Here is a 20,833-nt window from a genome sequence, read left to right on the forward strand (position 1 = left end):
GAGGGCGACGGCGTCGCAGTGCATCACGCATGTGTTGGAGCACGCGGATATAAAACTCCTGATTCACCGTCTGCCCTTGTGGGACGAACTTGTGGTGTACGACACCTCAGGCATCGAAAAAAACTATCAGCATCGTCTTTGTTTTGGTCTTCTGTCGCTGCACCATTCTCGACGCCGGAGAGCTTGTGGACCGCCATTCGGCGTTCTGCCTCTTTGTTTTGAGGATCGTATTGAAAACACCATGTTTCGTCTTCAGCAATGATGGTGTCGACGAATGCCAGCATCCTTCTCTGCCTCAGAGAGTAAATCAGCGCTCACTGATGCCCGCGTGTCCTTCTGGTCCTGTGTGAAAGAGTGCGGCACAAGTCTGGCATTCAGCTTTTGTTTCCCCAAGTTCTCACATAGAATTTGGTGGCATGTTGTTCTTACTAATGTCGAGAGCATCTGATAGCATGCGGATTGTAATGGTGCAGTCTTGCTGTATGATTTTCCTGATCCGAGCCACGTTGTTTTCATTCTGTGAGGTTTAAGGGTGCCCCTGCCTTGTGTTGTCTTCCACAGACGTTCTCCCCGAAACGAACCTCTTGTGGAACTCGAAAACTTGTGCCCGCGATAATGTCTCATTGCCGTAAGCGCCACGAAGGAGCTGCTACATCTGTGTGGCTGTCATGCCAAGCTTCACACAGAATTATAAGCTTACACGTCCATCTCTCCACATTCACTCACAGTAGAATGTGCAGACGACAAGTGACAACGTATTTACATGTAGTGCCATCTAGCGGCTCCCTCAGCAACTAACATAAATAGCTCAGGTTAGCCCGAAAAGATTGTGCTACACATGCGCACCAACATTTGTTTTGGGGAATTATTTCTAGAGAAGAAAATAAATCAGTCTCGAAACTTTACGGACAAAGGTATTTTTTGCCCGTGGTTTACTGCTGCTACAATAGCACACATGGCTCAGTCTGTGCACTCTACTGCGTGCTAGCGCGTGGTATGCTTCAAAAGCAAGGGTTCGGGCAAGTTGTTTGTTTTAGTTAAGGTTGGTCGCAGAACAAAAAGGGATGACACGGGAACCAGACGCATAGCACTGACCATCGAAGAGTTGAGTCAGTGCTGTGTGTTCGGTTCTCGTGTTTGTGCTGTCTTTATTCGTTGCAATGTGATCAACCTTAGCTTCAAAAGCAGTCTTCACACTCTGTACAGGGGGAGTGCACATGCAACTGCTGCACAGAAAAGGCCTTAATAAGGTAATAAACTTTGTCCATTTCGCGCTCGTGTCTGTGTACAGCACCTGGTGCTAACTGCTCGCTACACTGCACATTTCAATTTAGGCGCCAAATGTACTTCCTTGTGATGCATGGTGTAGCGAGTACTTTTCTACTTGGCATGTAACAAACTGTAGCTGTGATTCAAAAATATCATTGTAATGCGTCAGCATCAGAACCCCCATGTTGGAATAATTCGTCCATCCATCCGTCTGAAGCCTCAGGTGGCAAAGTGGAGAGAGTGGAAAGAGAAGAGAGGGTAGGTGGAGATGGTTGGCAAGCGGTTGACAATCACAGTCGAGGGGTGGGGAGAGTGGATGTGTCACAGATAGCTGGATTTCATTAGGTGAGTGGAGTGGGCGTGTCACGTGGTGATTGATGGGACCCATTCGTAGTCTGAACCTGTCAGCAGCTGCTGCGCTCCGTCTGGCAGGAACATAATGCTGGCGCATACTGTGCCGCATGAGTCACATTGATGGTCTGTGATTTATTTTTAGCCTTAATTGATCAGCATTTAACACATGTACCATTCGTGATTAAATTTTATCGGTTTTCATGCGGCACGGCAGGGACCAGCTTCGCGACATTCATGCGTATGCCATCTTCACGTTTGCTACAAGTAACAAGCTCATGCATTTTGTACTATATTTCATGATTAATTTCAAAAAAACCTAATTAATGTAACAGTTGTGATGACCCCATAATGCGCAGGTCCACACGGGACGGAGAGGCAAAGAGACACCGTATGGCTCAGTTTAAACAAACAGGTATATTCAATAATTACACATGATTAAGATTATACATCAGAGGCTGGGGCGTCCGAGCTTACGTGCCGAAGACTTCATGGGGGCGATGGAGTGGCTCCGGAGTTGGGCTCGAGCGGTTGCTGGCAGAAGCTGCACGCCGTCGGGCTTCGGCGCTGAAGGCCCTCTTGGCGAACGATGTCGTCCTCAGCTCAGACTGGACTGCATCCGTTTACATGTGCTTTTAAGCACTTGATTAACAAAGGACTAAGGGCGGTCATTTCCAGTGGCCCGCCCAAAGCATCAATTCTCCAATCCAAAATAACATGCGAGATGGGGACCACCCCTTGGGTTGGGCTTAGCCTCGAACCCAGAGTCTGTTAACAATACAAACTAAATAAACAAGAAAAACGCCACCACTCTCTCTCAAGTGAGAGTATACACAGGCTCTCTCTTCGGAGCTAATTCACTAGCGCCTGTCTTTCCACATTCTTGGCGAGTACTGCCTGTCCGCCATGACAGGTGTCCGTCACGGCCCTTCTGGGAATGCGCTTTTGTTCACGAGGCACGGCGGGAAGCTGTGGGTGCCTTCCCGGCGATAGCCCACGTCGAAAGGGGAAGGAGGGAAAGAATGTTGTCTTCGCGGTAGCGCATAGCGTCGGCTGTGGTACGGCGCGCTCTGGCCCGCTGACAGCTCCCTTGTCCTGGAATGTGCCCGGAAATTGGGGAGGATAAAGCCTGTTTCCCCGCGGCGGCGGCGGCGGGTCCGGTTGTTCTGGTGGTCACTCAAAGAGCATGGCTGGGTAATTGATGATGCCGCTGTCACGGCGGCGGGTCCCTTCGTTCTGGTCGTCACTCAAAGTGCATGGCTGGGTAATTGATGATGCCGCTGTCATCTGGGTCTCCGTCTACGCCGCGCCGTGGAACGCGGAACCTCGCAGCACACAAGGAATGTCACACTCGCTCACCCTCCAGAAGAATGTTCTCCGAACATTTGAGTCCCTGCAGCTCCCCTTGTCTTTCTGAATCGCCTCGCACAGTGCGTCCGACAAAACACTTTTCGCTGCACTCAACACCACTGCACAACACCAATGCCTCCGCTGTCATAACTGGCGTCTCCAGGGGCAGCACTGATCTTCTTTTACAGATAAACATGAAACTCAGCACCCAAGCCTCTCCTTTCTAGTCCAAACTGGACGAAATAAATTTACCACAGTTACAAAGGAGCTCCCACTTCTAGCAGGATCACGGCACAGACAAAAATATAGATAACGAAAGGAAGTAGGGCAGGTTCTGCATGCGCTCCGCATGCTCTCCTGTGAAGGTGTTACTTAATGACAGAAAGGTTTAACAATATATTAACTCCGATAACTTAACACATACGCATTGTGACATTCCGTGTGTGCTACGAGGATCCACGTTCGACGGCGCGGCGTAGACGGAGACCCGTGACAGCGGCATCATCAATTACCCAGCCATGCTCTTTGAGTGACGACCAGAACAACCGGACCCGCCGCCGCCCCGGGGAAACAGGCTTTATCCTCCCCAATTTCCGGGCACATTCCAGGACAAGGGAGCTGTCAGCGGGCCAGAGCGCGCCGTACCACAGCCGACGCTATGCGCTACCGCGAAGACAACATTCTTTCCCTCCTTCCCCTTTCTTTGTGGGCTATCGCCGGGAAGGCACCCACAGCTTCCCGCCGTGCCTCGTGAACAAAAGCGCATTCCCAGAAGGGCCGTGACGGACACCTGTCATGGCGGACAGGCAGTACTCGCCAAGAATGTGGAAAGACAGGCGCTAGTGAATTAGCTCCGAAGAGAGAGCCTGTGTATACTTTCACTTGAGAGAGAGTGGTGGCGTTTTTGTTGTTTATTTAGTTTGTATTGTTAACAGACTCTGGGGTCGAGGCTAAGCCCAACCCAAGGGGTGGTCCCCATCTCGCATGTTATTTTGGATTGGAGAATTGATGCTTTGGGCGGGCCACTGGAAATGACCGCCCTTAGTCCATTGTTAATCAAGTGCTTAAAAGCACATGTAAACGGATGCAGTCCAGTCTGAGCTGGGGCTCCATGCTTAGCATGTAATGTGATGCTACTTAGGCACTAACCTGCCCGGTCGATGAGTAAAGTAATGCAAAGTTTGTTCTTTTGTAAATTCAGTTCTGCTTTTTCCAGTTTAACTCTGTATATGTATGTTGTAAAATTATGCTCTGCTGTCATCATCTACAAGGTCGCCTCCTGTTCATCTTCCAAGCCGAACGACACTAGAGGAAGGGTTTGTGAACCATCCTCGAAGAAACGGACGACTACTGAAATTCTACTGCATACACGCTCAGGACGACATCGTTCGCCAAGAGGGCCTTCAGCGCCGAAGCCCGTCGGCGTGCAGCTTCTGCCAGCAACCGCTCGAGCCCAACTCCGGAGCCACTCCATCGCCCCCATGAAGTCGTCGGCACGTAAGCTCGGACGCCCCAGCCTCTGATGTATAACCTTAATCATGTGTAATTATTGAATATACCTGTTTGTTTAAACTGAGCCATACGGTGTCTCTTTGCCTCTCCGTCCCGTGTGGACCTGCGCATTATGGGGGTCATCACACTGGTGCCAGAAGTGGGGTCTCAAAAGCAAATGTCCTCTGAATGCTGTGACATTCATGACTTCAAAATTGTAATCAAAAGGGAATCACGGGACTGATTGTGGGACTTTTACCCCCATTTGAGAGGCTTGAGGCACTGGAGGGCTTGAAAAAAAAAATGACTGTATCTGAGGGAGCTCCCACTCCACAGCCGTCGCTCGGAGCAAGCATGCTGGCATTAGGAAGCGTCATTCCGACGTTTACGGGAGATAAGACAGGGGTTTCAATCTGCGATTTCTTTTCCATGCTAGAAGAGATTGGGAAAATGGGGGGATGGTCCGATGCTCAAATGCTGGGAATGGCGAGGTGTAAGATTGCAGGAGCTGCTCATGATTTTGCCTGGCGAGACGAAAAAGTAAAATCCACAAAATCATTTGCGGAATTTAAGAAGCTCGCGTTTGAGCATTTCGACACTGAACCACGTCACGTGCGAGTACAGAGGTTCCGTGACGCCGGACAGATGGTAGGGGAGGACGTGCGAACATTTGCGTCGCGGCTTCAGCGCCTAGCACGCGATACGTTAAGAAGGGAGGAGGAAGGAGACCAGCTAAGGAAGAAATACGCGGAGGATATACTTAAAGAGGAAATGACCGCTTTGTTCGTGGCTGGTCTGCAAGACCCCGTGCGCCGGTTCGTGCTCTCGCGCAAGCCGAGCAATTTCGACCAAGCCGTGGAGGCCGCATTGGATGAGGAACGAAATGAGGCGTTAACGACAGCCGCAGCGAGAGTACGCGTCATAGAGAGAGCGGTGCTCAACCCTGAGGTTGCTCTCTTGACAGAGCGGTTAGATCGCTTGGAACAGCTGCTAACTCAGCAGGTAGAACGCCAGGTTGAAGCGCGCGCTCAACAGCGCCTATTCGCGGGAAACCGGAGACCGCCACAAAGCTACAGGCGCGGTATGCGAGATTTTAAAGAAATCGTATGCTTCGCTTGCCAGGGTCGCGGACACATCGCCAGGTTCTGCCAAAACGTGCGCCGTGGGGAGCCACAAAGAGAAGCAGGCGAGACACGCCCTAAGCAAGCCTACAGCGGGGCTCCAGATACCGATTCAAAAAACTAGTTAGTCCTCCCCAGCCTGAGGAGCGTGGGGAGGGAGCAGTAGATGATGAGGTGGTGGTAGTTTGTGTGGCCGACGAGGCATGCCCTGTTGTGCGTTGCAAGTTAAATGGTTGTTGTATGGAATTGTTGATAGATACGGGGTCAAAGGTGACATTGCTTAAGGAGAGCAGTTTTAACACGCTTCGAAGGAAGGGGGACCGCGAGGTGTTGGAAGCGTCTGGTGGTATGGCAACCAAATTTGTAGGCATAACGGGGGATCCTCTTGGCATAAGTGGACTCTACCGGTTACACTTCTCTCTCGGCGGAATTGCATTGGAGCACCCCTGCTACGTATGCCCGGACACGGTGTCTCTGCCAAACGGAGTGTCAGGTATATTAGGGCAGGATTTTTTGAGAAAAGGGAAGGTAGTAGTCTCATTCTCTGAGGAAGAGGTTAATGCGGGCGGCTCAAAAGTTCCGTTTTTGAACAGGAGAGGGGCTGAGATTCGCATTACCGATATTGACACCCGTCAAACAGTGGGATCATTGGAGAAGGTATATTCGCGGGTTGCCGTCCGGCTGGTCGAGGAGGCGGTCGTCCTTCCTTGGTCGGAGCACATTTTGTACGCGTTTGTGCCTTCAGATGTAGAGAGCGGCGCCGTGGGAGTGCTTGAGCCGGTCGACTCTCTCAGCAATGGCCTGAAGGCAGCCGCGTGCCTCGTGACAGTTAATGACGCCCACAGAGTGCCCCTACGGGTGGTTAACTGTAGCCAGCAGCCACTGAGCCTTCCCAAGAACAAAACATTGGCTTTCTTCACCTCTGCGATAGAGCAACGTGAGCCCACCGATACGGTACTCGCAACTGTAGAGCATGCTAGTCCTTCGGCTGCTCCAAAGGTGTCGTTCGATCTTTCTCACGTAAAATCCAGGGAGATGGAGGCTCTGGCTGGTTTGCTGAACGACTACTCGGAGGTATTCGCCGCGTCCAACCTGGATTTGGGCTGCTGTGGCGTTATAAAGCACAGGATAGAAACCGGCACTTCATCGCCCGTTTACCAGCGTGCGTACAGGATTCCTTACTCCCAACGTGAGGAGATGGAGCGGCAGGTGCAGGACCTGATTGATCGCGGCATTGTTGAACACTCAAAGTCACCCTGGGGAGCACCAGCACTATTGGTGGAAAAGCCAGATGGCTCGTATCGATTGGTAGTGGACTACCGCAAACTAAATGCCGTAACTCGCATCGATCCATACCCCATCCCCAATATACAGGAGACGCTTTCTCAGCTGGGCTCTGCCAGGTACTTCACGGTAGTGGACATGGCGGCGGGATTCTGGCAGATAGCAATGGATCCGGCAGATGCCGAGAAAACGGCATTCAACACGCCCTCAGGGCACTATGAATGGAAAAGAATGCCGATGGGTCTGGCCAACAGCCCTGCTGTCTGGCAGAGAACCGCTGATGTTATCTTGGCAGGTCTTCTGGGGAGGCTGTGCTTCGTGTATATGGATGACATTATCATATACAGTGACAGTTTTGATAACCATTTGCGCGATATTGAGCAGGTTTTGGTGCGACTAAGAGCAGCGGGTCTCAAGCTGAAGCCCTCTAAGTGCCAATTCCTCAAAAACGAGGTGAAATACCTCGGGCACGTTGCTTCAGCTGACGGCGTGCGACCGGACCCTGAGAAACTAAGGTGTGTCTCGGATTTTCCATCCCCGACTAGCGTCCGCCAGGTCCGGCAGTTTCTCGGCCTGATCGGTTACTACCGAAGGCACATAGAGGAGTTCGCCAAGCTCGCTAAGCCGCTCACCGCCTTAACAGCCAAAAATGTCGCCTTTCGCTGGGACGAAAACGCGGAGAATGCTTTTGGGGCCTTGAAAAGGAAGCTAATGAGTGCACCGCTGTTGCGCCACCCGGATTTTAGTTTGCCCTTCGTTATGGCCACAGATGCGTCAAAGTTCGCAGTTGGTGCCGTGCTATCTCAGGTTATCGAGGGCAAAGAACATCCCGTTGCTTTTGCTAGCCGACAGCTGAGCCCCACAGAACAAAAGTACGGAGCTACGGAAAGGGAGTGCCTCGCCGTTGTCTGGGCAGTAAAGCACTTCAGATGCTACCTTTACGGCCGCAAATTCAAGCTAGTCACAGACTGCCATCCTCTGAAATGGGTGATGAGTGTCAGGGACCCTAGCTCGCGACTCGCTAGATGGAATCTACACCTGCAGGAATACTGCTTTGAAGTTGAGCACAAGTCAGGAAAGACACATCTGAATGCTGATGCACTCAGCCGCACAGCTGCCGTGGCAGCTATAGATGAGTTTGTCCCCGTAGTCGACCCCGCCGAATTACGCACAGAGCAGTGCAAAGATCCTGACCTGAAGCGAATAATCGAAAGCTTAGAGGGCGCACCGTCTCACCCCGAACAGCTAGGTTATTTCATTGACAAAGACGGCACCCTGTGTCGGCGCACGAGGCCAACCAGGAAAGGGAGATTAGAGAAAACCGCTTGGGAGAGAGTCGTCATACCTCGGTCGTGGACAGAAAGGGTTCTTCGCGCGTTTCACGATGCGCCATGCGCCGGTCATTTTGGCGTAGCGAAGACACGCAGGCGTGTGGAGCGTTTGTACTTTTGAAGTGGCATGCGACAGGATGTTAGAGATTACTGTGCGAAGTGTCATTCCTGTCTCGAAAGAAAAACACCCAAGGGACGAAGACCAGCTCCAATTCAGCCGTTCTCTGAGGTTTCGGCTCCCTTCGAGCGGACAGGTATGGACATAATGGGCCCATTGCCCACGACCACTTCCGGAAACAAGTACATTTTAGTATTTGTCGATCACCTTTCAAAATACGCGGAAGCGGTAGCACTCCCAGATCAGAAGGCAGACACGGTTGCAAGAGCATTTGTCGAACAGATCGTGCTCCGACATGGACCCCCGAGGCAACTCTTGACAGATCGGGGAACGAACTTCGTGTCGCAGCTAATGAGGAGAGTTTGCGAGCTGCTTAAGATCGCTAAGAAGCAGACAACACCGTACCATCCGGCTTGCAACGGCGCGGTGGAGCGACTGAACCAAACCGTGGCCGGGTTCCTGTCGCATTTTGTTTCGCGCGACCAGCGGGACTGGGACTTGTGGCTCCCGTATGCAATGTTTGCCTACAATTCCGCAGCACACGAGAGCACGGGCGAATCGCCATTCTTTCTTCTCTACGGCCGAGACCCGGACCAGCCTAGTGAAGTGCCAGAGGGCCCCCGTCGTGTCCCATACGCTTCACTGGACGACTATAAGGTTGAGCTAGAATCGCGCTTGCAAGGGGCGAGGGACATCGCAAAGGAGTCCTTAAAGAAAGCGGCGAAGCGCAGGAAGGAGGTGCACGATCGCAGTGCTAGAGACGCGCCGTTTGATGTGGGGGACAGCGTGTACATTGAAAACTGCCAAAGGCAGATTGGGCTAGCTCGTAAGTTCCAGACGAAGTGGAGAGGACCGTGCGAGGTTGTCGAGAAGCTTTCTCCGGTAAACTTCAGAGTCCGAGACGTGAACCGGCGCTTGATAAGGATACACGCAAATCGCCTCAAGTCGGCACCGGTTCAGTATTCACGAAATGAGGAAAGGGAGAGCGCGGATTTTGATGGGGACAGAAGTGAAGCGGAGCGCGCAGATAGTTCGCAAGAAACGCCCTCTCCTGCATTTGTTCGGCAGGCGCCAGAGGTGACGGCCGGAATGCCACCGGATTTACTTCATGCATTGCTAGAAGAAGAAGCGCGCGAGGTTGCCGCGCAGATAACGCCAGGGGAGGCTCCTGCCACGAGCCCTCGCGAGTCCCAAAGCAGACAAAGGGTCACAGACTTACTTAGTATGACTCATGAAGGCCGATATCCGCTTCGAAATCGGAAAGCTAAGTCGGACTAATGGTGTAAACAGAGCGGAGTTGTGAACTGGTCAGAATTGTGTAATGCCGCAGCTCATAACATTGCTATATGCGTATGTGTTAAGTTATCGGAGTTAGTAGTTAAACCTTTCTGTCATTAAGTAACACCTTCACAGGAGAGCATGCGGAGCGCATGCAGAACCTGCCCTACTTCCTTTCGTTATCTATATTTTTGTCTGTGCCGTGATCGTGCTAGAAGTGGGAGCTCCTTTGTAACTGTGGTAAATTTATTTCGTCCAGTTTGGACTAGAAAGGAGAGGCTTGGGTGCTGAGTTTCATGTTTATCTGTAAAAGAAGATCAGTGCTGCCCCTGGAGACGCCAGTATTGACAGCGGAGGCATATGGTGTTGTGCAGTGGTGTTGAGTGCAGCGAAAAGTGTTTTTGTCGGACGCACTGTGCGAGGCGATTCAGAAAGACAAGGGGAGCTGCGTGGACTCAAATGTTCGGAGAACATTCTTCTGGAGGGTGAGCGAGTGTGACATTTCGTGTGTGCTACGAGGATCCACGTTCGACGGCGCGGCGTAGACGGAGACCCGTGACAGCGGCATCATCAATTACCCAGCCATGCTCTTTGAGTGACGACCAGAACAACCGGACCCGCCGCCGCCCCGGGGAAACAGGCTTTATCCTCCCCAATTTCCGGGCACATTCCAGGACAAGGGAGCTGTCAGCGGGCCAGAGCGCGCCGTACCACAGCCGACGCTATGCGCTACCGCGAAGACAACATTCTTTCCCTCCTTCCCCTTTCGACGTGGGCTATCGCCGGGAAGGCACCCACAGCTTCCCGCCGTGCCTCGTGAACAAAAGCGCATTCCCAGAAGGGCCGTGACGGACACCTGTCATGGCGGACAGGCAGTACTCGCCAAGAATGTGGAAAGACAGGCGCTAGTGAATTAGCTCCGAAGAGAGAGCCTGTGTATACTCTCACTTGAGAGAGAGTGGTGGCGTTTTTGTTGTTTATTTAGTTTGTATTGTTAACAGACTCTGGGGTCGAGGCTAAGCCCAACCCAAGGGGTGGTCCCCATCTCGCATGTTATTTTGGATTGGAGAATTGATGCTTTGGGCGGGCCACTGGAAATGACCGCCCTTAGTCCTTTGTTAATCAAGTGCTTAAAAGCACATGTAAACGGATGCAGTCCAGTCTGAGCTGGGGCTCCATGCTTAGCATGTAATGTGATGCTACTTAGGCACTAACCTGCCCGGTCGATGAGTAAAGTAGTGCAAAGTTTGTTCTTTTGTAAATTCAGTTCTGCTTTTTCCAGTTTAACTCTGTATATGTATGTTGTAAAATTATGCTCTGCTGTCATCATCTACAAGCTCGCCTCCTGTTCATCTTCCAAGCCGAACGACACTAGAGGAAGGGTTTGTGAACCATCCTCGAAGAAACGGACGACTACTGAAATTCTACTGCATATACGCTCAGGACGACATCGTTCGCCAAGAGGGCCTTCAGCGCCGAAGCCCGTCGGCGTGCAGCTTCTGCCAGCAACCGCTCGAGCCCAACTCCGGAGCCACTCCATCGCCCCCATGAAGTCGTCGGCACGTAAGCTCGGACGCCCCAGCCTCTGATGTATAACCTTAATCATGTGTAATTATTGAATATACCTGTTTGTTTAAACTGAGCCATACGGTGTCTCTTTGCCTCTCCATCCCGTGTGGACCTGCGCATTATGGGGGTCATCACAGCATATAGCAATGTTATGAGCTGCGGCATTACACAATTCTAACCAGTTCACAACTCCGCTCTGTTTTCGCCATTAGTCCGACTTAGCTTTCCGATTTCGCAGCGGATATCGGCCTTCATGAGTCATACTAAGTCTGTGCCCCTTTGTCTGCTTTGGGACTCGCGAGGGCTCGTGGCAGGAGCCTCTCCTGGCGTTATCTGCGCGGCAACCTCGCGCGCTTCTTCTTCTAGCAATGCATGAAGTAAATCCGGTGGCATTCCGGCCGTCACCTCTGGCGCCTGCCGAACAAATGCAGGAGAGGGCGTTTCTTGCGAACTATCTGCGCGCTCCGCTTCACTTCTGTCCCCATCAAAATCCGCGCTCTCCCTTTCCTCATTTCGTGAATACTGAACCGGTGCCGACTTGAGGCGATTTGCGTGTATCCTTATCAAGCGCCGGTTCACGTCTCGGACTCTGAAGTTTACCGGAGAAAGCTTCTCGACAACCTCGCACGGTCCTCTCCACTTCGTCTGGAACTTACGAGCTAGCCCAATCTGCCTTTGGCAGTTTTCAATGTACACGCTGTCCCCCACATCAAACGGCGCGTCTCTAGCACTGCGATCGTGCACCTCCTTCCTGCGCTTCGCCGCTTTCTTTAAGGACTCCTTTGCGATGTCCCTCGCCACTTGCAAGCGCGATTCTAGCTCAACCTTATAGTCGTCCAGTGAAGCGTATGGGACACGACGGGGGCCCTCTGGCACTTCACTAGGCTGGTCTGGGTCTCGGCCGTAGAGAAGAAAGAATGGCGATTCGCCCGTGCTCTCGTGTGCTGCGGAATTGTAGGCAAACATTGCATACGGGAGCCACAAGTCCCAGTCCCGCTGGTCGCGCGAAACAAAATGCGACAGGAACCCGGCCACGGTTTGGTTCAGTCGCTCCACCGCGCCGTTGCAAGCCGGATGGTACGGTGTTGTCTGCTTCTTAGCGATCTTAAGCAGCTCGCAAACTCTCCTCATTAGCTGCGACACGAAGTTCGTTCCCCGATCTGTCAAGAGTTGCCTCGGGGGTCCATGTCGGAGCACGATCTGTTCGACAAATGCTCTTGCAACCGTGTCTGCCTTCTGATCTGGGAGTGCTACCGCTTCCGCGTATTTTGAAAGGTGATCGACAAATACTAAAATGTACTTGTTTCCGGAAGTGGTCGTGGGCAATGGGCCCATTATGTCCATACCTGTCCGCTCGAAGGGAGCCGAAACCTCAGGGAACGGCTGAATTGGAGCTGGTCTTCGTCCCTTGGGTGTTTTTCTTTCGAGACAGGAATGACACTTCGCACAGTAGTCTCTAACATCCTGTCGCATGCCACTCCAAAAGTACAAACGCTCCACACGCCTGCGTGTCTTCGCTACGCCAAAATGACCGGCGCATGGCGCATCGTGAAACGCGCGAAGAACCCTTTCTGTCCACGACCGAGGTATGACGACTCCCAAGCGGTTTTCTCTGGTCTCCCTTTCCTGGTTGGCCTCGTGCGCCGACACAGGGTGCCGTCTTTGCCAATGAAATAACCTAGCTGTTCGGGGTGAGACGGTGCGTCCTCTAAGCTTTCGATTATTCGCTTCAGGTCCGGATCTTTGCACTACTCTGTGCGTAATTCGGCGGGGTCGACTACGGGGACAAACTCATCTATAGCTGCCACGGCAGCTGTGCGGCTGAGTGCATCAGCATTCAGATGCGTCTTTCCTGACTTGTGCTCAACTTCAAAGCAGTATTCCTGCAGGTGTAGATTCCATCTAGCGAGTCGCGAGCTAGGGTCCCTGACACTCATCACCCATTTCAGAGGATGGCAGTCTGTGACTAGCTTGAATTTGCGGCCGTAAAGGTAGCATCTGAAGTGCTTTACTGCCCAGACAACGGCGAGGCACTCCCTTTCCGTAGCTCCGTACTTTTGCTCTGTGGGGCTCAGCTGTCGGCTAGCAAAAGCAACGGGATGTTCTTTGCCCTCGATAACCTGAGATAGCACGGCACCCACTGCGAACTTTGACGCATCTGTGGCCATAACGAAGGGCAAATTAAAATCCGGGTGGCGCAACAGCGGTGCACTCATTAGCTTCCTTTTCAGGGCCCCAAAAGCATTCTCCGCGTTTTCGTCCCAGCGAAAGGCGACATTTTTGGCTGTTAAGGCGGTGAGCGGCTTAGCGAGCTTGGCGAACTCCTTCATGTGCCTTCGGTAGTAACCGATCAGGCCGAGAAACTGCCGGACCTGGCGGACGCTAGTCGGGGATGGAAAATCCGAGACACACCTTAGTTTCTCAGGGTCCGGTCGCACGCCGTCAGCTGAAACAACGTGCCCGAGGTATTTCACCTCGTTTTTGAGGAATTGGCACTTAGAGGGCTTCAGCTTGAGACCCGCTCCTCTTAGTCGCACCAAAACCTGCTCAATATCGCGCAAATGGTTCTCAAAACTGTCACTGTATATGATAATGTCATCCATATACACGAAGCACAGCCTCCCCAGAAGACCTGCCAGGATAACATCAGCGGTTCTCTGCCAGACAGCAGGGCTGTTGGCCAGACCCATCGGCATTCTTTTCCATTCATAGTGCCCTGAGGGCGTGTTGAATGCCGTTTTCTCGGCATCTGCCGGATCCATTGCTATCTGCCAGAATCCCGCCGCCATGTCCACTACCGTGAAGTACCTGGCAGAGCCCAGCTGAGAAAGCGTCTCCTGTATATTGGGGATGGGATATGGATCGATGCGAGTTACGGCATTTAGTTTGCGGTAGTCCACTACCAATCGATACGAGCCATCTGGCTTTTCCACCAATAGTGCTGGTGCTCCCCAGGGTGATTTTGAGTGTTCAACAATGCCGCGATCAATCAGGTCCTGCACCTGCCGCTCCATCTCCTCACGTTGGGAGTAAGGAATCCTGTACGCACGCTGGTAAACGGGCGATGAAGTGCCGGTTTCTATCCTGTGCTTTATAACGCCACAGCAGCCCAAATCCAGGTTGGACGCGGCGAATATCTGCGAGTAGTCGTTCAGCAAACCAGCCAGAGCCTCCCTCTCCCTGGATTTTACGTGAGAAAGATCGAACGACACCTTTGGAGCAGCCGAAGGACTAGCATGCTCTACAGTTGCGAGTACCGTATCGGTGGGCTCACGTTGCTCTATCGCAGAGGTGAAGAAAGCCAATGTTTTGTTCTTGGGAAGGCTCAGTGGCTGCTGGCTACAGTTAACCACCCGTAGGGGCACTCTGTGGGCGTCATTAACTGTCACGAGGCACGCGGCTGCCTTCAGGCCATTGCTGAGAGAGTCGACCGGCTCAAGCACTCCCACGGCGCCGCTCTCTACATCTGAAGGCACAAACGCGTACAAAATGTGCTCCGACCAAGGAAGGACGACCGCCTTCTCGACCAGCCGGGCGGCAACCCGCGAATATACCTTCTCCAATGATCCCACTGTTTGACGGGTGTCAATATCGGTAATGCGAATCTCAGCCCCTCTCCTGTTCAAAAACGGAACTTTTGATCCGCCCGCATTAACCTCTTCCTCAGAGAATGAGACTACTACCTTCCCTTTTCTCAAAACATCCTGCCCTAATATACCTGACACTCCGTTTGGCAGAGACACCGTGTCCGGGCATACGTAGCAGGGGTGCTCCAATGCAATTCCGCCGAGAGAGAAGTGTAACCGGTAGAGTCCACTTATGCCAAGAGGATCCCCCGTTATGCCTACAAATTTGGTTGCCATACCACCAGACGCTTCCAACACCTCGCGGTCCCCCTTCCTTCGAAGCGTGTTAAAACTGCTCTCCTTAAGCAATGTCACCTTTGACCCCGTATCTATCAACAATTCCATGCAACAACCATTTAACTTGCAACGCACAACAGGGCATGCCTCGTCGGCCACACAAACTACCACCACCTCATCATCTACTGCTCCCTCCCCACGCTCCTCAGGCTGGGGAGGACTAACTAGTTTTTTGTCTCGGTATCTGGAGCCCCGCTGTCGGCTTGCTTAGGGCGTGTCTCGCCTGCTTCTCTTTGTGGCTCCCCACGGTGCACGTTTTGGCAGAACCTGGCGATGTGTCCGCGACCCTGGCAAGCGAAGCATACGATTTCTTCAAAATCTCGCATACCGCGCCTGTAGCTTTGTGGCGGTCTCCGGTTTCCAGCGAATGGGCGCTGTTGAGCGCGCGCTTCAACCTGGCGTTCTACCTGCTGAGTTAGCAGCTGTTCCAAGCGATCTAACCGCTCTGTCAAGAGAGCAACCTCAGGGTTGAGCACCGCTCTCTCTATGACGCGTACTCTCGCTGCGGCTGTCGTTAACGCCTCATTTCGTTCCTCATCCAATGCGGCCTCCACGGCTTGGTCGAAATTGCTCGGCTTGCGCGAGAGCACGAACCGGCGCACGGGGTCTTGCAGACCAGCCACGAACAAAGCGGTCATTTCCTCTTTAAGTATATCCTCCGCGTATTTCTTCCTTAACTGGTCTCCTTCCTCCTCCCTGCTTAACGTATCGCGTGCTAGGCGCCGAAGCCGCGACGCAAATGTTCGCACGTCCTCCCCTACCATCTGTCCGGCGTCACGGAACCTCTGTACCCGCACGTGACGTGGTTCAGTGTCGAAATGCTCAAACGCGAGCTTCTTAAATTCCGCAAATGATTTTGTGGATTTTACTTTTTCGTCTCGCCAGGCAAAATCATGAGCAGCTCCTGCCATCTTACACCTCGCCATTCCCAGCATTTGAGCATCGGACCATCCCCCCATTTTCCCAATCTCTTCTAGCATGGAAAAGAAATCGCAGATTGGAACCCCTGTCTTATCTCCCGTAAACGTCGGAATGACGCTTCCTAATGCCAGCATGCTTGCTCCGAGCGACGGCTGTGGAGTGGGAGCTCCCTCAGATACAGTCATTTTTTTTAAGCCCTCCAGTGCCTCAAGCCTCTCAAATGGGGGTAAAACTCCCACAATCAGTCCCGTGATTCCCTTTTGATTACAATTTTGAAGTCATGAATGTCACAGCATTCAGAGGACATTTGCTTTTGAGACCCCACTTCTGACACCAGTGTGATGACCCCATAATGCGCAGGTCCACACGGGACGGAGAGGCAAAGAGACACCGTATGGCTCAGTTTAAACAAACAGGTATATTCAATAATTACACATGATTAAGATTATACATCAGAGGCTGGGGCGTCCGAGCTTACGTGCCGAAGACTTCATGGGGGCGATGGAGTGGCTCCGGAGTTGGGCTCGAGCGGTTGCTGGCAGAAGCTGCACGCCGTCGGGCTTCGGCGCTGAAGGCCCTCTTGGCGAACGATGTCGTCCTCAGCTCAGACTGGACTGCATCCGTTTACATGTGCTTTTAAGCACTTGATTAACAAAGGACTAAGGGCGGTCATTTCCAGTGGCCCGCCCAAAGCATCAATTCTCCAATCCAAAATAACATGCGAGATGGGGACCACCCCTTGGGTTGGGCTTAGCCTCGAACCCAGAGTCTGTTAACAATACAAACTAAATAAACAACAAAAACGCCACCACTCTCTCTCAAGTGAGAGTATACACAGGCTCTCTCTTCGGAGCTAATTCACTAGCGCCTGTCTTTCCACATTCTTGGCGAGTACTGCCTGTCCGCCATGACAGGTGTCCGTCACGGCCCTTCTGGGAATGCGCTTTTGTTCACGAGGCACGGCGGGAAGCTGTGGGTGCCTTCCCGGCGATAGCCCACGTCGAAAGGGGAAGGAGGGAAAGAATGTTGTCTTCGCGGTAGCGCATAGCGTCGGCTGTGGTACGGCGCGCTCTGGCCCGCTGACAGCTCCCTTGTCCTGGAATGTGCCCGGAAATTGGGGAGGATAAAGCCTGTTTCCCCGCGGCGGCGGCGGCGGGTCCGGTTGTTCTGGTCGTCACTCAAAGAGCATGGCTGGGTAATTGATGATGCCGCTGTCACGGCGGCGGGTCCCTTCGTTCTGGTCGTCACTCAAAGTGCATGGCTGGGTAATTGATGATGCCGCTGTCATCTGGGTCTCCGTCTACGCCGCGCCGTGGAACGCGGAACCTCGCAGCACACAAGGAATGTCACACAGTCCTTATTTTGACATCACCTTATACTGACACCACAGGCTGATTGTGACCATTTAGATTGAACTAGCGAGAAACTATTTTCTGCAAAAGAAGTGAGATACTACTACACGTGAACAATATTGACAAAGGCTTTGACCCTACAGGCACGTTTTGTTCAAATGAAAGAAACTTTTCTAATCTTCAAGTATTCCCATCATTATTGTGTTCGGACAATAACTGGAAGTTGCAGCAAAAATGCTGTTAATGAACATGCATTGAACACCTTGTCAGTTGTGCCCATGTGATGTGGGTATTGCAATTAATAGACAAGTTGGTTTGGTTTATGAGGTTTAACGCCCCAAAGCGAATCAGGCTACGAGGGGCGTCGTAGTCGAGGGCTCCGGTAATGTCGACCACCAGTGGTTTCGCACAGCACACGGACCTTTAGCATTTTGCCACCATCAAAATAAATCACCGCAGCTGGGATCGAAGCGGCGTCTAATGGAATCTATTGAATTTCAACGTTACACACACAGATTAGTTTTTGCTATGTGCAAGTTGTATTTAATGTCTGTACTAGGAAGGGTAGCTTTCTAAAGCCACAGATGGGCTTGTAGGGCATCGTAAACATCCATTAGAATCAATGTTTTTGTACAGTGATCACACAATGGCAGCGTATCTATGACTGCAAATGTTTAAATCAAGCGTAGTATCTTGAAGCTTATTAAAAATAGATCGTATGTAAAATTACCTTCCAACTTCTCAGAAGTACCACATTCGTGGAGAAATGCAATTGAAAATTGCCAAAATGCCTAGGAAAAGTAATTTTGGCAGCCAAGAAAGGAAAAGGAGCACTTTATGCGAGGACTGTGGAAGGATGAGTTGCACCCAATTGTGGAAAACGAGGAACCCTAAGAAATGATATGTGAAGGTGTTGCAATTCACATTTCGTGCATACTGGGCTGCCTTGCATTACGACAACTTGTCCAGGTTGACTGCCACAAGTCAAGGAAAACCCCTGATACATACAACCGCAGCTTTCTGTTAGACATTTTATTTGCAACATTCGTTATCTAGCTGACAGGTTATCAATATCCCGAGGTGAATGTGAGGTGCAGGATGAAACGGGTGCCATGTCTGGATACTGGAGAAAATGTGGTGTGATGAGCCTTGGGAGCCTTCCTCTTCACGTGGCTCCAGGCAGTTTTGCGGCCACATATTACGGTTGACAGTGCTTCATTCTGTAACCTAATACCACAGTTACTTGCATAATGGATGCAGTCTGTGGGAAAAAATTTGAATGGTAATTTTGGTGCATTTATTACATGCTGTAAAACTTGGTGTGGTCAATTAAACTTCCCCAAATTTTGGCGACTGAATTAGGCAAGGCATTTATTATGCAAGTGCATCCATTATGTAAGTAAATATGGTGTACGAAAGCCTGAAACAAAAATAGAAATAAGTATCTGCATGAGTGGAACAAATTCCTAGCAAGTTTGCCACAGCACCATACCTATGACTGCCAAGCAAATTATTTTATGAAGTGCTTTACTATTGTGAGGGAAGGCCATTCTCAACTAGTTCTACCACGGCAATATAAGTCCGTGTGACACATTGCACCAGCAATGTTCCGAAAAATGAGTAATACTGTTTGTCTGCTGCAGCAGTATTGTCTTTGTTAAATAAGATGAATGGTAGTTATGTGCTCCACGATAACTACATATTCTCAACTGTCCTCTAAAAGGGCAGTTCACTGTGACATCACGACATGACAGAGGTATGTATGCAGCATGGAGTGCCACTTGATACTGCTTTTCCTGAAGTGCACCACATGCAAACAAAAATGATAGTGAATGCAAGGCAGGTATGAACAAGCAACAGAGTGCACTAATTGCCTAAAGATGAGAAATGCTTGCTAATTGTCAAGAGGTTCTCTGTTGAGCAGCACCAGAGAAAATTTACTCACACATGCAGATTCTGGGTGGGGAATGAGGGGCCTGAAATATCTTATTTTTAAACTGTGGGGTTTATATTTGAGAGCGACACATGGGCTATGAGGGACACCATAATGGAGGTCTCCGGATTAATTTGCACCCCCTGGGGCTTTTTAACATGTGCTGACTTTGCACAACATATTGGCATTCTTGTATTTTTCCTCCACTGAAATACAGCCGCCACGGCCAGGATCAAACCCTGGGGTAAGCAGTCTAAAGACGCCAGAGCCACTGAGGTGCCATAGCGGGATGAGTTCTCCATTCCTAGGAGGAAAATTTCGGGAAGAAAGAATGACTAGAAAGGAATTACTTGAGGCCTGTAGTGTACCCTTAGTGGTGCTGCTTGACATGGGATATCAGTTCCCTTGTTATGACCATGCGGGCTTCAAGAAAATTAGCAAATGGCACTCCTCTTCCCTGCTGTGTTTTGAGCTTGCTATGCTAAAGAACTTTGTCAAAGCAGCCCAGCAACTACCTCACAAAATAATCCTCACCTGAAATCTGCCATCTTCAGTTGGCAGGGTCTACAAACAGCCAGCACATTCAGGTGCTACTTTCTGCATTAAATATTTTCCCTCATCAAATCTGCAAAAAACAAACACAAGCAAGGCAAGCACACAACTTGTAAAAAAGCTACATTTTCTCTAGTCAAGGACAAGTGAGAACCTGTCCCTATGACCAGTGTGGTTCAGCCTAAAATTTGGATGGCTAGTCTGGTGTAAAAATTTAGTTCTTTATAAAGTTTTGCAGCCCATTCTGCTCTGCACACAAAGATACAGCAAGCTTCCTGCAATGCAAGCATGACAAGGACTATGTATTGCTGGACTGTATCAACAATGCCTAGGATTAGAATGCCTCCTTATAGTTAGTGGAGGTGCTGGCTTCCCTCAACCTGAACCCGCAGCTCTGCAGCTGTACATTGCCCCAGATGTTAGCATGGCTCAAGTCAGCAACCTGCAAGCCCGTAGCATTAAATGGAGTTGTACTCAGGATCATTGATATTGCCACTTGAATGACAAGGTAGGCTCACTATAATTCAGGGCACCAGGGTTCTTCCGTTACCTGACTGCACTTTATACAAACAGCCCGCTTTGGCCTGCTACATTAGAATTTTATAAGTTCCACCCAAATACTGTCTGGCATTGCACAAACCTTTTGCTTAAATAGTTTTTACTAAGTGAGAATGAAACATACAGTTAGGAAAGAGTTAGGCAAATACTTCAGTACATTACCAGCAATGCATTCATATGCACTTAGGCTAAGTCTTTACTGTAAGCTTGCCTATGCCACAGCAACTGGTCCATCAAAACAACAATATGGCATTTGCTGCACTTTCCTTGGAAATTGTTCAGTGCAGTCATGCTGCGAAAATAAAATTCAGACTCTTTGAGAACAGCCATACACATCACTGGTGCTCCCTCAGTAACGGCATCTCTGGTGTCCGAGTCATCATCGGCAGCTTGTGAGCATGTCTCATGGACATTTTCAGCCAGTTTTTTTTA

General features: G+C 50.9%; 1 long non-coding RNA gene across 1 annotated transcript; it reads right to left on the minus strand.

Annotated features, from left to right (window-relative positions):
• Positions 1 to 18,375: 18,375 nt before the first annotated feature.
• LOC144106921 (uncharacterized) lies at positions 18,376 to 20,828 on the minus strand. Its single transcript, XR_013309160.1, has 2 exons — positions 19,826 to 20,828; positions 18,376 to 18,778 (listed from the first exon to the last, which is right to left on the minus strand). It is a non-coding gene; the product is annotated as an uncharacterized LOC144106921 (long non-coding RNA).
• Positions 20,829 to 20,833: the final 5 nt, after the last annotated feature.

The sequence above is a fragment of the Amblyomma americanum genome, chromosome 1 (genome assembly GCF_052857255.1).
Source record: "Amblyomma americanum isolate KBUSLIRL-KWMA chromosome 1, ASM5285725v1, whole genome shotgun sequence".
Taxonomy (NCBI): domain Eukaryota; kingdom Metazoa; phylum Arthropoda; class Arachnida; order Ixodida; family Ixodidae; genus Amblyomma; species Amblyomma americanum.